At 42.3% G+C, this 14442-nt stretch overlaps 1 long non-coding RNA gene and 1 pseudogene across 2 annotated transcripts in view; one reads left to right on the top strand and one right to left on the bottom strand.

Annotated features, from left to right (window-relative positions):
* Positions 1-14442, bottom strand: part of LOC148741295 (anoctamin-4-like) — a 223507-nt pseudogene that overhangs the window by 55596 nt on the left and 153469 nt on the right. The window lies entirely within an intron of this gene.
* On the top strand, positions 2156-14103 carry LOC148741300 (uncharacterized). Its single transcript, XR_015989195.1, has 4 exons — positions 2156-2221; positions 11131-11202; positions 11900-11971; positions 13956-14103. It is a non-coding gene; the product is annotated as an uncharacterized LOC148741300 (long non-coding RNA).

Raw genomic sequence — 14442 nt, forward strand, 5'->3', positions numbered from 1 at the left:
GCGATGTTGAAACCAACCCCGGATGGCAAGGGAGATTATCTGCAGGACCTCGCAAGGTCTGTTCACCAGGGATTAAACCTGAGTGTAGCACACATTAATATCTGCAGCCTTAGGAATAAGGTCGACGAGATAAAAATATTGCTGCACACGGCTGCCGTTTTGACATTCTTGCGATTACTGAAACTCACTTGGATCGGAAAATTTCCAATCGACAACTCGAGATCGATAACTACAAGATTATCCGATGGGACAGAGACGCTAACACCATCGGCGGTGGATGTTTATTCTACATCGCCAATCATAAATGCTCAACAAGGCTAAGCTCCTTGGAATCGAAGGACACTGAGGCTATATGGCTTAAGCTTCTGGTAAACTCGTCCATTTGGAAAGAGTACCATATAACCCCATACATTAATTATGCATTCAATTTCATTAATTATGTATGCACCCCATTGTTTTTAAGACAATGACTTATTCCCACGGGTTTAGCATATATACATTACTAATAAGTACTTACTACTTCAATAAAAGAGAAATTGATTGAAAGCGGCTTTTTCGTCTCCATTTCTTTCTCACGTTCTTCTCCCTTCTCCCCTTCGTTCCTAACTTCTCCTCGGTTTTTTTTTTCTTGTTTTTTTCTTTCCTTTTTACCTTCTTGGCAGTTCTGCTGAGCCTTGAACCAACGCTCCTCAGACAACGCGTTATTATGAGACAATTATCAAACCATAGCCTTACCACTATGCTACGCAAAGCAGTTAGGAGTTCCTCTCCAAAAGCTACATTTTCTTTTACCTTTAAGTAAAAAAATTTTCATAACAATATGTGCATTGATATAATGCACCAAAGGTCTCCTTTGCACTAAAGAATGCATTTCTTCTTCTCTACGATTGGCCAAATACCACATAGAAAACAAAATTTATTCATACCTCTTTCTAATAACATCAACGAAAGAAGAAGATAGAAGGAAGAAGAAGAACAACAACTCGCAGATGTTAATGATACGATTCTCTCCGAACGTGGCAACCTCAATTTGAGATCCATCACAAAGGAAAATAGCAATCACTTCTTAACTGGTATGTGCTAACTTTTGCAATAGACAATATCGGAGAAAAAGCAATAGGAAATTATTGAGTAACAGATGGCTATTTGATAGGAGTGTTGAGCATTTTTCGCCCAGCCCCTTCCCCCTCCTCCTCCACCTCAAGCTTACAAACGTCTTTCAAATTTAATTTTGTCTTTCAAAGCGCGCATACACTCTTCTTACCATTAACAGCATAGTAATCACCATTTGCTAAAACCACCGGTACCGAAATGAAGACTATTCAATCATCGATTATTTTAATAAAAGTGTAAAAAGAAAAATCAAAATGGTTTGGCTGTCAAGTTAAGACTCATGAACGTAATAAAACGCAATAGTAGGTTACTAAAAGACTCACCCAAAGGATACATGCATTTTATTTCTATTGGAACGTGGTTATCGAACTCATTTCTGTGTATTTTAAAGTACATTTAACCGAAAAACTTAGCTTGTATATCGGGATTAGTCTCATGTGAGGTTTCCTTTCAAGGGATATGCTAGACACCTGATATTTTCTTGAGAAATAGTCAAGTGTCTTGCTCTTCCCTTTCGCAACGAGAACCAAAAAGAAAAAAAGAAAAACAGTAATGAGATGTGTGAGTCCGGCGCACCCTAACCTTATGTATGTAATCGCGTCCTATTTAGGTTAAAACATAATTTCAAAATCTTAAAAATTTATTGGTGATATGATGAAATATTCATTAACTAAGTAAGGTCGAGGAGGACAAGAAAAAAATTTGTTTGAGGTCATAACGCGTGGAGTGAACGCAGCAAAGAAAATAGTCAGAACAAGAAAACTCAGTAGAGTCAAAGTTCTCGATTAGAACTCACGTTCTTGGAACACGAAACAGAGCTGAGTGAGTGCTGGGCCAGACGGAATTTTCCGAACTGGCACGGGTCAACTCCCTCCAGCCCTACACAGGTCAGCTTTCGTGAGCGGGGACGTACGGGTCATGTTTAATTTGAATTTACGCACTGTCTACTCCCACGTTAAACTTAATCATTTTTAATGCATATTTGGGGTTTTATCTCATTGCTCAAGTCGGTTGCAATTTCCATTGTCTTTCATAGAAACCTGACAAACAATCTTCTAGAAGAGCTACCATCTGACTTGTTTGCCAACCTCAGCAATCTCCAGGAATTGTATGTTTAGCTTTTGTTAAGATTTTATTCAATTTTATGAACGTTTTTGTTTTGTTATTGGAAGAATGGACAATATGATGTATCTGTGATACATAAAATCCTGGGATACACCACTTCCATCATTATGGAAAAACCTGTTGTCGGTTACCATCTTGGACAGTTTGGCGAGTAATTAGATCTCGTTAATTCAAGAATTTGTCGACATTCAAGTATACTTTGTTCTGATATGTCGCGTACCCCAGTGCAGTGGACGCGGGGCGTGGTGCACTGGAGTTCGGGAAGTGTCAACCACAGTGCAAAAATAGACAACACAAGTTGATTCAACAGCATTTAATCTGATCATCGACTCGTTTGAATATTGTACACGTGCGGTGAAAAGGAAAAGGGAAAAATTACAAGAAACAAGATAAAAAAGCGCTAAGATTAACTACAAAAGAAAAGGAATCGAAAGGAAAACGAAACAGAATACAGTAGACTACAACTTACATCTGATCCTGTCTTAAAGGCGTAAAGCAACTCCGGCGTTGCATAACTCGAACAGACAAAACTTCAGTAAAACACTTCCATGTGACTGCTTGGATCTCCTAACTCCAACTCCGAAATGATAAGCGGGGGGGGAGGCGTTCTCCAATAAACCGGTTCAAACAGGAACGGCTAGCTGCGTAACCGATTCAAACTGTAAAACAATACCATACGAAAAACTTGCAGGTAAACTCGATCATGAAACAAAACAGAACTCCTGCTACTTTAAAGTAGAACGAAGGTAATTGCATAATCAAATTCCCTTTTTTTCATCGGCTCTGTCGCTCCTTGATCGGCCGTGATTAGGTCTTCCTTTCTCCATCTTGAGCCACATCTACATTAACTTTTCTTACTCTGCCGTCGTCACTCCTCATGACCTCCAACACTCGTCGCAGGGGCCAATCGTTACGGTGTCGTGATTTGTCTTGCATGAGAACGACGTTTCCCTCGCACAGGTCACGCCGCGTCTCCGTCCACTTTGTCGCGGCTGTAGGCTCTGTAAGTATTCTCTCCTCCACCTCGTCCAAAACTGCTCTGCAGAGAGAACTGGACTCGTCTCCAGCGACGGTGCGCGTATATATTCGTATGCACGAACTTTCCTGAGGGGGGTCCTGCAGGGCATGCTTTCATAGTGAGTAACATCGCACGGGACAGAGGCTATGGGTCGTCTGGGTCGGACGGAAGCGCTGCTATCGGCCTAGCATTCACAATCACTAGAACTTAGGCCATCAGTGTCGTTAGAAATTCATGTGTAAGCTGACTCTTGCCCAGCTCGGCGAACATAGCATCTAATATGCGGCGAATTGTGTTGATCTGCCTCTCCCACCAAACGTGATGCACAGGTAGGATTGAACTCCCACTTGCAGCCACACTCCGTCACAATTTCTCTACTCTCTTCTCGTCCGACTTGGATGCCGCTGCTTCAAGCTCCGTCGTAGCTCGACGAAATTAGTACCTCGATCATACCTGAGATGTCTGGAGTGGCCGCGTAGCGTAAAGAACCTCCTCAACGCGCAGATAAAGGCGCTGGAATCCATGACTTCCAAGACTTCGATTTGAATGGCTCTACGGTTGACGCGCGTGAACACTGAGCCGCAGCGTTTAGCGTTCGCTGCTCCCTGTCTAGTTTTACGTGTTTGCACCGACCAGAGGCCAAAGACACGTTAATAAAGCGGGGACAGACTTCGATCCTATCTGGCGGAAGGTCGTTCGTGTGCTGTTCAAGGGGTGGTCCCCTCAGCTTCTTACAGAGAAAGCAGGCTCCAATGACCCTCGTTATTATGTCGTGACCTCCAATGAGCCAGAACCCTGCTTGCCTAATGGCGCCTCCTGTGATCTTTCTCCCTTGATGGTGTACTTCGTGGTGATAGTGTTTAGCCACTAGCTGTGAGATATGGTGATAATTCTGTGGTACGATTGGATGTTTCTCTCCTTACTCCATCTCGGCTCTTTTTAATCTGCCTCCGACGCAAAGGACTCCGTGGCTGTCTAGAAACAGATCGAGGTGGAACAGTTACGAAACTTTGAGCGCTCTCTTGGCACTACTCTCGGTAGCTCGGGCTCTTTTCTGGCGTTCCTCATTAACTCACAAAAGGCTGCTCTTTTCGTGTTGCTTATTATGGTCTGCAGGGCTTGCTTCATTCCTGGGTCGTCTAGGCTCTGAGTTTACCTGGTACACTAGGCGTTTGGCTCCTGAAGTTAGCTCTCTTGGCTCAGGCTTCTTTCCGGCGTTTGAGTTCTCTGACTGGGACATTTAAGTTGGCGACGGCTCGCTGCAGAAACTTTAGTGAAGAGGAATTCTGGTATCTTTCAGCTCCAAGGTATAGTTTATCTTTTTTCGTATTTACTCCAGTGCTGAACGCTCCTTTGTGGACTTCAGAATCGTTTGCACTGAGTCCGAATGTTTCATTGAATGGAAGAGTTCTTTCCTGTTTATAAAGAAACTCTGGGCCTACGAGCCAGCTCGTCTTTATTAGCTTGCTTTCGGGAACTCCGCGGGTGGCTGGGCACGCTGCGTTCTTTTTAGTCTCCATGTATCTCCATTGTTCAGGGGTACACATACTCTTAATCAGCTGAACTCGATTGGCTACGTACACAAAAAATCGACGAATTGCATTTGAAATGTAGCCCAGTACTACCTTTGAGTCGGTGTAGTAGGTCACTTAGGAAATCTCCAGATCGATTTCTGAAATAACTTTCTGGGATGCTTGAGCTGTTAGCGTCGCTCCTCACAGCTCCAGACGCGGCATGTTTGTTGGATTCAGTGGAGCAACTCCGGCTTGGCCGTAGACGAGAGCCGTGGACACACCGATTGCTTCTTTGAACTGACGGAAGTAGAAATACGGCTCCTATAAATGCGTGTAGTCACGCTACCGGAGTCTTTTGGGTGGCAGCCGCGGGGTGCAGACAGACTCTGTAACTATGCGACAGAGTCTCTCCAATGCAGCCACCGGTTCATCATTGTAGTGGGGAGAGGATCGACCCAGGCAAGGGGTTATTGTTCTCCTTTGTCCACTCTCCCATAAGTACAAGTTGCCACAGTATTTTTCTCCCTTGGAGCATATCAGGCACTGCAAATCCAAGCGAGTCGTCCACAAAGTTGACAATGGACAAGAATCCTCTCCTCATGCACGGCTTCTCTGGTAGAGATACCTTAAATGTAAAGACGTCAGTCTCCAGGTGCCAGGAAACTCCAAGCGAACGTCGAGCTGGTAAACGGTCGTGACGTAAGTCAAGGTCACGCTCATCTTTTGCTTGGTCTTCCGCGGGGAGGGCCTGTAGTATACCAGGACAGCGGTTGCATATGTAAAAGAATACATTCGGGGATGTGTGTGCGCGGGAAGATTATTAAAGAAACGTGTACTGTATGTACTGTAGTTGTTCGCCTCTCAGGTCGCGATGGCGACATTGGAAACGATCGTATCAGTATTACATCGATGGCAAGGGAATAACGAATCCTTCTCGGAAACAGCTCAGTTACTTCATTTAGCAGGTATGGAAGTACAAGATATTTACGAATATATCCGAGATCCTGGACCACTGAATGCTAACGAGGATAACGAGTATGTGCTGTGTGTGCGAAAGTTGGATGCTCATTTTCGAGCCGAGGACAATGTACCGTACGAGCGTCATGTAGTTCGTCAACTTACGCCGACAATGGGAGAGACCGCCGATAAGTTCATGGTTCGTTTACGTAAACAAGCTCGTCATTGTAATTTTGGTCCAACTTTGGAGGAAAATTTGCGGGATCAATTGATTGAAAAGTTGCCTTATGTTGAGCCAAAGAAGAAGCTATTGGAAGTCGTTAATATTACTCTGGAAGCAGCAATGGATAAAGTTCGAAAGTGTGAAGCCTCACGCGAGCAGGCAAGTCAAATGGTGACGCCAAGCCAAGAACCTGGAGCAGGTACTCATACAGTTAAAGAACGTCCTGGGCGTGGAGACAAAGGAAAGAGCAGTTGTTTCAACTGTGGCAAAGAAGGTCATTTTTCCTAAAGTAAAAATTGTCCAGCCCGAGGTCGCAAGTGTAGTAAATATGGTCACTATACAAGCTGTTGCAAAGGTGGAAGGAACTTGAAGCCTGGAAAGCAAGGTAACACCCAACAACGGGGAGGCAGGCAGCAGCGTCATGGTAAGGGGAAACAGGCCAAATATGTTGAGGGTCATTGTAACGAGTCAGGTGAGGATGAAAGTTTTGCTTTTACTATAGAAGAACAGTCATGCGCTATGTCAAATTCCGCTGAGCCCGTTATCTCAGTGAAGATTGGTGTAATCAGCAGAGATGTGCTGATTGATTCAGGTTCTGCAAGTAACCTCATCAGTAAAGATACACTGCAGGAACTTAAGTATCAGGGGCTCAGGAATGTATGAAGAGATTGTATGCTTATGGAGATCGAGAGCTTAAAATTGAGGGCCAGTTTCAGACAGAAGTTTCCGTACCAAAAGCAAAGGTTGTGGCAGATTTCATTGTTGTTGAATACGGGCGTTGTTTGCTGGGATATTCTTCCGCCACAGATCTTTGAATCCTTCGTGTGGATCTCTCGGGAAATCTCGGGACAGGAGACTGTAACACTGTTGATGATACCTTTGTAAGAGAACTCAAAGAAAAATATCCCAGGGTGTTCCAGGGAATTGGAAAGCTTAAAGATTATCAGTTGAAGCTACACGTTGACCCCAGTCGTTCAAAAAATGCGACGAGTAACTTTTTCTGTAATGGACAAAGTAACTGCCAAAGTTAACGAACTCCTTGAAAAGGACATAATTGTGAAAGTTGAGGGGCCTACGGTGGGGGTAAGCCCAGTCGTTGTTGCTCCTAAACCGTCCGGGGACATAAGGTTATGTGCCGATATGCGGAGAGCCAACGAGGCAATTCTTCGGGAAAGATTGCCCATACCAACCATAGATGAAGTCCTTGAAAGTCTTAGTGTGAGTGGTGTTTTCTCGAAGTTAGATTAAGGTGGGGTTTTCATCAAATTGTGCTGGAGCCTGATTCAAGGGATATCACTGCTTTTGCCACCCACGATGGTATATTCCGCAACAAGTGTTTGAGTTTTGGTGTAAATGCCCCACCAGAAAAGTACCAGCATATCATCACCCAGTCAATGGCAGGCTTACAACGGTGTCAAACATAGCAGATGATCTTATCCTTCATGGTCGAGACACTGATCGTGGGGAAGATGATAAGAACTTACACAGTGTGTTGCAACGTCTTAGTGAGAAGCAGCTGACTTTGAATGCTAAAAATTGCTCCTTCCGAATGACTAAAGTGGTATTCATGAATCTTTTGCTTAGCAAGCATGGTATCGGCCCAACGAAGGAAAAGGTCAGAGCCGTTGCAGAGGCAAGTCAGCCTCAGACACCTTGAGGAGTCCGTAGCTTCTTAGGGCTCATTGGATACAGTGCCAGGTTTATACCTGATTTTGCTACCACTGCTGATCCCCTCAGAAAACTTGCTAGAAAAGGGGAACCTTTCGTGTGGTGCAATGGGTAGGAGGAGTCATTTCAGAGATTAAAGAGTCAAGTTGCAAGTGCACCAGTCCTAGCTTACTTCGATAAGGACACACCCACCCGTGTTATTGCTGATGCAGGTGCTGTTGTGCTTGGCGCCGTGCTGGTGCAAGAAAAAGATGGGGAAAGCCGTGCCGTCTGTTATGCTAGTCGTAGTTTGAGTCAAGTGGAACGTCGTTATAGTCAGACAGAAAAGGAAGCACTAGCCTTAGTCTGGGCGTGTGAACGCTTCCACCTCTACTTGTACGGGCTTCCACAGTTTGATCTAGTGACAGACCATGAAGCACTTAAAGTCATCTACTCAAGGAATTCTAAACTCTCAGCCAGAATAGAGCGCTGGGTTCTGCGTTTACAACCGTACAACTATCAAGTTTGCTATGTGCCTTCAAGAAAAAGCATTGCAGATGCCCTCTCCCGACTGACAAAGATACATACTTCAGACAAGTCCGTGGAAGATGATGGATATGTACGCATGATAGCTCTACAGGCTGTCCCTACTGCATTGAGAATCAAATAGATTGAACAAGTCTCAGCACAAGACCCTGAGCTGCAAGCACTCAGGAATTGCCTCATCGAAGGGAAATGGGACAATGCCCCAAAGCAGTATTTGCCAGTGCGCAATCAGTTGACTTTTATTGGGCATGTAATTGTCCGGGGGACAAGAATTGTTATACCTCAAGCACTTCGCAAGAGAGTCGTCCGTTTGGCACACGAGGGGCACCAAGGAGTCATAAAGACAAAGGAGAGACTTAGAACAAAGGTCTGGTGGCCTGCTATGGATCGTGGTGCCGAGAAAAGATATGAATTTTACGGGTGCCAGATGGTAACCAAGAACGTTCCACCCCCACCATTGAAGTCAACACCATTAGCCAACCAACCATGGGAAGAAGCAGCTGTGGATCTAATGGGTCCGTTACCTTCTGGAGAACATTTGTTAGTTCTCATTGATTATTGCCGTGCGTGGATAGAAGTTGATTTTATCCGAACAACTTCCAGCAAAACCATCATTCATTGCTTGGAGGCCCAATTTGCAAGACATGGGTTGCCTAAAGGTCTGCGTACAGACAATGGCTCAAATCTTGAATCTAAAGAAGTAGAAGATTACCTGAATGAAATGGGGATCGACACCGTTACTCAAAACCTCTCCCTGGCCAAAAGCTAATGATGAGGTAGAGAGGCAGAACACTTTCTTTGTAACGCGTGTGATGTTACCAGTGAACTGTATATGGAAAAATTCAGGGCTGGAAACTTCAACCGCGGTACCCAACACCAACCGTCGCCACTCGAAGGCCGATAAATTCCACAAGAGTCGATCGATCTCCGTCAAATTTCCACCGGCGAGAGCGCTTAGCTATTACCTACCCCTTACAGCGGGAAAAGTTTCCAAATTCCACTGCATCAATCCGAGAAACGCTCCGTTTTACCACCCATTCTCGCTTAATCGCTTTGTAGGTACGTGTAATCCCTTTGTCCTTACTACGGAATTCAAATACCGAAGTGAACCCGGTCGAATTTATACGTACGACTCACCAGACGGTGTTGTTTGACAGTAAGGCGAAGGTAACAACTCCTATAGATTCCCTAGAGAGTCTTTATTTGTTCAGATGCTTTTATTTTGGGGACTTCTAACTCTGGTAATTCTAAAACTTTGCCTAGCTGTTCTTCTCGGAGGGCCTTTTCGAAAACTTTAAGCTTGGCGTCCGCCATCGCGACCTTTTCGTCTGCTCGTAAGATCGCTATTTCCCTTTCAAACTGCGCCATTTCCTGTTGCCGAATTCTCTGCTCTTCTGCTTCGCACTTCTTGCGCTCACGTTCTTTTATCTGCCGATTAGCCGCGTGTACTGAGCCCTTTTTCTTTCCGCTTTCGCGTCGACAAGTGCCTGCAATCTAGCGATAGCGCTGCTACTTCTAGAAGCTTATGAAAGGCGCGATGAATGACGAGAACGTACAGATGTTGTCTCCAACAATTGGTCGGATTATCTTGTAAATACGGCACAACTCATACAAATACTCAGCGATACGACACAACAGAACGTCTAATAGGATATACATATTTCACTGTCGCGTACCCGGTGCAGCGGATGCGGGGCTTGGAGTTCGGGAAGTGTCAACCGCAATGCAAAAATAGACAACACAAGTTGATTCAACAGCATTTAATCTGATCATCGACTCGTTTGAATATTGTACACGTGCGGTGAAAACTAAAAGGGAAAAATTACAATGAACAAGACAAGGAAAAGAGCTAAGACTAATTACAAAAGAAAAGGGATCGAAAGGAAAAAGAAACGGAATAAAATAGGTTACAACTTACATCTGATCCTGTCTAAAAGGCGTAAAGAAACTCCTACGTTGCGTAACTCGAACAGACAAAATTGTAGTAAAACACTACGATGTGACTCCTTCGATAAAAACTCCAACTTCGACATACTAAGGGGGGCGTTCACTGCTAAGGGTATGATATTAAACCGGTTCAAACAGGAAGGACTAGCTGCGTGAGCGATTCAAACTGTGAACAATATCATACGTAAAAGATGAGGGTAAACTCGATACTGAAACAAAACAGAACTCCAGCTACTTTAAATAAGAACGAAGGTGATTACGTAATCAATTTCCTCTTTTTCGATATTCATTATAAGATATGAATAGAGACTGGTCAGTTAAGGCCAGAAAAGGTCACTCTTCAGACAGCTCAAACCTGTAACAGAAATTTGAAAAGTGCTCAGTTATTAATATAACGAGTTTCTTAGGCTGAGGACACAAAGACCAGAAATAAAGAAACTATGGTTTTTATGGATCATTATTATATGGCTTAGATTTGTGGCCGATATAACGCGCGTTCTGATTGGCTAAGAGCGAGATTAGAGCAGGGTATTAGAGAGCGGTAAAGCCCACCGATTATGGATTAGACATATTAAATAGGAAAGAGCACAAAATGTCAAACTAGTATCGCGGCAGTTATTTTTGCTTTTTGAAACTTCGAGTGCATGAAAACGATGAGGGCCAATTGACAGTCAGAGGGAGTGGACTCCATTTGAATAGGCAACCAAAGTTTATATCCATAGAAGCGTAAAGCTTGCACGTTCCTCTTTGTAGATATTACACTTCATCCTTTGTAATGAAGGGCTTATTGATAGACGGACAGTGCACCACGCCCTGGTCATTGTAGAATGTTTTTAACTTCAATGACGTTAAACGTTACTTTGCTTTACTTAAAGAAATCAAATAGCCCATTTCCGATTTACATTTGGCCTCTTTTTCAAAACGAGGCCTGGTGCTTAATCATTTGCATAAAAATGAGTTTAATTTGCATGCAAATGAAAACTTATTTTGTCATACGAGAGAAAAAGTGGCGAAAGGCTATTACGTTTCACTTCTTGCAGAGTGTTGGGGAACAACAAAATCAAGACTTTGCCGCAAAAGATGTTTCATCACCTGACTTCATTAAAGAAACTGTGAGCGACGTTTAGATGAATCACAAGCATATAACCTAGACTGCTAGCTTCTTTGCTCCTGGATTAATATGCTATCTTTAAGGGCCACAACACGAATCAGAATTTATTTGCATAATCGGTACTGTTACTGTTTATGGTATAGTACGTTTTGTCAGCACTTATCTGCTGGATGGCGATTTATCCATTGAAAGGTGTTATATGCCTTTTGATGGAGATATCTGTCTGAATGTTTTGTCACTTTTGAGAACTGGGCAAATTCTGCTGTCCAAAGCAATGCATCACCGTCACTTAATTTGCACCCTCTGTTGCCGTAATATCACAATACCTTTGTTAAAAATGTATTTTTGAAACAAAATATGACAAAAGAAATCGCAATAGGGCGTGTTTTACACAGTTTTCGGTATATACGATTTTTAGTTGCCAAAATCGGTTCATTTGGAATCTCTTTTGGTAAAATAGTGATCCTGGAGAAATCATGACTGAGTAATTAGAAAAAAAAAAAAAAACACCAGATGGCAGGGGCTTTATTTTTTTTTTTTTAATTTCATTTGTTATTTTCAGACGATAAGCAAATTGCTATATGCTACTCCTGTCTGCGGGAGAAGAACCTCTGGGATTTTAATGTAATCATGTAAAGCAATGTCAAACTTTGAATGTGACCTTGATAATTGGATTTATTCAAATACCTTCGTTTCAGTGACTTGGATGGTAACAAACTGGTTACATTGCAACCAAGAATATTTGATAACCTTGCCGATCTAAAAAAGTTGTAAGTAAATTTGCATTTGAATAAAATTCAGATAGTTTTTCACACTTTAATCCAATTTCTTTAGTTGCTTGGAGCAACTCGCTGTGGTGTGTGCGCGTAAAATGAGAAAGACTTAGAAAAAAGTTAATACTTCGATTGATTTTCCACAAGTCTGCAAGTGCGAGCAAGTAGAGGGTTCTACCAATTCAATGAAAGTTACATGCAGGGGAAAACAACTTAAATAATTTCCACAGAAACTACCAGGTACCACAATAATCCTGTGGGTATATTACATATTACCATTAACATCGAAAAACAATTGAACGCACAGTAACAATTTTTTTTAACCTTTGCAAATAGTTTGGAAAGAATGTTCTTTTTCTTTAAAAGAATGGGCAATATAATGTACCTGTGGTACATAAAATACTGTGACTCATTACTTCCATCATTCTGGAAAGACTTGTTGTCGGTTACCGACTTGGACAGTTTGGAGAGTAGTTAGATCTCGTTCTTGAAAGAATTGGTTGACACTCAAGTATGGTTTTTCCAGATGGGTAAAGGGACTTATCAGACTAGGTCAGTTTGATGATATCAAACATCACCGATAACGTTTAATCCCTTGCAGCAAGTAATAACAGTTGTTCCAACATAATCAAAGTAATCCGGATTAGCCATCTACTGTAGATTCGTGCATATGATTAAAAAGATTTGCCCTCTGATACCCCTGTTCCCATTATTTTGGATTTAAATTTCCGTTACAAGAAATTATCCTAGAGAACCCCTGTTATACTGCCATAAGTAATAGCTAGTGGACTTGCCTACTTGATGGAAAGTAATTCTTTGTTAGTGGCACTCTTGGGCTTCCTAAATAATGTAGTTATTAAGATTGGTTAACATCAGGAACAGAGCCAACCCTAATTTATTCTTTGATTGTATTATTTGATTCAAGTGAAAGATTTTCTCAAGTTGTATCAGAGATACTATGCTATGTCAGCTCACATTTCTATTTATAGATATTACACTTAATCTTTTGTAGAGAAGGGTTTATTGGTAGATGGACAGGCAGCGCCCTGATCTGAACTGATTGGCCAAACCTGCTCATCCCAGACTTATGCTCATTATTCATACTAAACTGAAAATTTGTTGTAACTAATCAAACTGTTTGGCCAGACTATTCAATTATCGATTATTTTAATAAAAGTGTAAAAAGAAAAATCAAAATGGTTTGGCTGGCAAGTTAGGACTCATGAAGGTAATAAAACGCAATAGTAGGTTACTAAAAAGACTCACCCAAAGGATACATGCATTTTATTTCTCTTGGAACGTGGTTATCGAACTCATTTCTGTGTATTTTAAAGTACATTTAACCGAAAACTTAACTTGTATATCGGGATTAGTCTCATGTGAGGCTTCCTTTCAAGGGATATGTTAGACACCTGATGTTTTCTTGAGAAATAGTCAAGTGTCTTGCTCTTCGCCTTCGCAAGGACAACCAAAAAGAACAAAAAGAAAAGCAGTAATGAGATGTGTGAGTCCGGCGCACTCTCACCTTATGCATGTAATCGCGTCCTATTTAGGTTAAAACATAATCAGTTCGAAATCTTAATAACTTATTGGTGATATGATGAAATATTCATTGATTAAGTAAGGTCGAGGAGGACAAGAAAAAAATTTTTTTGAGGTCATAACGCGTGGAGCAAGCGCAGCAAAGAAAATAGTCAGAACAAGAAAACTCAGTTAAGTCAAAGTTCTCGATTAGAACTCACGTTCTTGGAAAACGAAACAGAGCTGAGTGAGTGCTGGGCCAGACGGAATTTTCCGAACTGGCTCGGGTCAACTCCCTCCAGCCCTACACAGGTCAGCTTTCGTGAGCGGGGACGTACGGGTCACGTTTAATTTGAAAATCGCACTGTCTACTCCCACGTTAAACTTAATCATTATCTACATGTATTTGCGGTTTTATCTCATTGTTCAAGTCGGTTGCAATTTCCATTGTCTTTCATAGAGACCTGAGAAACAATCTTCTAGAAGAGCTACCATCTGACTTGTTTGCCAACCTCAGCAATCTCCAGGAATTGTATGTTTAGTTTTTGTTAAGATTTATTCAATTTTATGAACGTTTTTGTTTTGTTATTGGAAGAATGGACAATATGATGTACCTGTGATACATAAAATCCTGGGATACACTACTTCCATCATTATGGAAAAACCTGTTGTCCGTTACCATCTTGGACAGTTTGGAGAGTAATTAGATCTCGTTAATTCAAGAATTTGTCGATATTCAAGTATACTTTGTCCTGATATGTCGCGTACCCCAGAGCAGTGGACGCGGGGCGTGGTGCACTGGAGTTCGGGAAGTGTGAACCACAGTGCAAAAATAGACAACACAAGTTGATTCAACAGCATTTAATCTGATCATCGATTTATAGATATTACACTTAATCCTTTGTATAGAAGGGCTTATTGGCAGACGGACAGGCAGCGCCCTGATC

This window comes from Stylophora pistillata, chromosome 1, assembly GCF_964205215.1.
Source record: "Stylophora pistillata chromosome 1, jaStyPist1.2, whole genome shotgun sequence".
NCBI classification, from domain to species: Eukaryota; Metazoa; Cnidaria; class Anthozoa; order Scleractinia; family Pocilloporidae; genus Stylophora; species Stylophora pistillata.